The sequence below is a fragment of the Anolis sagrei genome, chromosome Y, assembly GCF_037176765.1.
Source record: "Anolis sagrei isolate rAnoSag1 chromosome Y, rAnoSag1.mat, whole genome shotgun sequence".
NCBI classification, from domain to species: domain Eukaryota; kingdom Metazoa; phylum Chordata; class Lepidosauria; order Squamata; family Dactyloidae; genus Anolis; species Anolis sagrei.
In genome coordinates, this window is record NC_090035.1 from 15,093,403 (window position 1) to 15,095,687 (window position 2,285).

Genomic DNA, 2,285 nt, shown 5'->3' on the forward strand with positions numbered 1-2,285 from the left:
CCAGTTCAAATCAGATATGTGGGTTGTATATGGCAGTGTGTAGACCCAGCCTTGGTGAGGGATGAGTGAGGGGGGAATCAACCGGATCATAGCCGACCCTTCCCTTGAGAAAGTTCCTTGGATCCTTTGGGCGGACATTGGAAGGTGAGAGGGGTGACCTAGAAAACAACAAGGGAGCCCTGCCAAGGAGCGAAGAAACCCAGCGAGAGGCAGGAGGACGAGGAGGCCAGCCTTGGCTCCCCTCTTTCTCGCTGCTGCCTTTTCTCTCTGGGGAAGAAACCTCCAGCGAGAAGAGGTGAAGGAGGCAGGGCAAAGAGGGGCGCAAAACAAAACAAACCCCAAACCCTGCCATAGAGTCCAATTCAAAGCAGCAAACCTTGATGTGCTGGAGTACTTTCTTTGGGGGCAAAGATGACTCCGTGTTCCTGGGGCTGGAACACGAGGCTGCGAGAATGGAGTGGATGAAGCAGGAGGAGAAGGAAGGAAGGAAGGAAGGAAGGAGCCGGCATTTCCTCCTCCTGTTCCTCTTGCTGCTGCTTGTGCCATCACCATCTTCTTACATCTCTTCCTCCTCCTGCTGCTGCTACTGCAAAACCCCTCTTGCTGCTGCTTGGAGCCCGGATCGGATTGCAAGTGTTGCACGGCAAGAAAAGGAGGAAGTAGAAGAGGGGCCCTATTGCTTCAGCCGCCCTTTCCCTTCTTTTTTCTGCCGTGGCCTTGGGACAACTTCCTGCTTGTTTGGCGAGTGGGCGCACAGGCCGAGCCACCTGAAAGGGGTTTGTTAATTAAAGGTGCCTTTCACGCGACCCGCTTGCGCACCCACCTGCCAAACAGGCGGGAAGGCGCCCCACGGCCGGCCGTGGCAGAAGAAAGAAGGGACCGGCACTTGTTGAGCGAGGTCCATCTTGAAAAGCGCCTCCTGCCCACCCCGCGTCAGGCCCAGCAAGGCCGAGGGCTGTACGGCTCTCTTTCCCTCGGTGCCCAGGCAAGGGAAGGTGAGGCCTGACGAGTGGCCGATCCTTTGCCTGGCAGGGAGAGGACGGGTGGGCAGGGAGGGGGGCGGCAAGAGCGCCCCCGGAGAATTCGCCTAATGGTTCAGCCGGCCCTGGTCGAGGGGCATTTACAGAGGCGCCTCTGCGCCCCTGGAAAAAAAAAAAGTGTTCTGCGACCGCTTACTTCGCGTAATGGACGAGCCGTCCCTGCGTGTCTGAGCAATGGTGCATTTGGTGGTCCCTATGTAGACTTGTCCACAGCTGCATGGTATACAATAGACTCCTTCAGTGATTAGAAAATCCCTCACTACCTCTGAGGATGCTTGCCATAGATGCAGACGAAACGTCAGGAGATAATGCCTCTAGAACATGGCCATATAGCCCGAAAAAACCTACAACAATAAATCCCTCTTATCCTTTGCTAAATGTAGCATTTGTTGGATTTTCTTCGTGGATCTGTAGGTTGTTTGGAGCTTGTGTTTCTTCATCAGTGTCCCGATGCGATCAGTGGTCCCCTTGATGTATGGCAAGAACACTTTTCCTCTGGGTGGATCTTTGTATTTACTTTCGTGGCTTCTTATTCATTTATTTATTTATGACATTTATATGCCACCCTTCTCACCCTGAAGGCAACTCAGAGCAGCTTACAAGATATATATATATATATATACATAAAATTTATTATATTATTAGCATAGTACAATATCAGTATTAAATATTACTATATTGTAATATTATTACTAATATCGCATGTAATATAAATGTATAATTATAATATATTATTATTAGTAGTATTATATTGCATTACATTATAATATTATAAATATTATATGTATAGACAATATATTATATTACATTATATTATTGGTGCTGGGAGGAGGGGTCCCCAACTGATGACATATGCATCTTGCAGGCCTTCTGAGGTCTGTCGTAGAATACCCATTGGCCTGTAGAGCCCAGTTTAGCCTGTACAGAGCCCAGTACAGTTTTCATCTTTTGAGTCGCTCCATAGTTCAAAGTAATGCAGCCATAGGAATAAAATGAAGACAAGTCATGAAGAATTAAAAACAATTTAATGAATACTGGAATAGGTGTGTGTGTGTGTGTGTATTCTAGTATAAAACATGAGGTCAATCAAGTTGTGATAATGGATAAGCAATTCCTTGTATGCGCAGAGGTAAACACTATTGCTTCTCTGTCTAAGCCAGGCCTGGGTCAACTTGGGCCCTCCAGGTGTTTTGGACTTCAACTCCCACAATTCCTAACAGCCTCAGGCCCCTTCTTTTTCCCCTT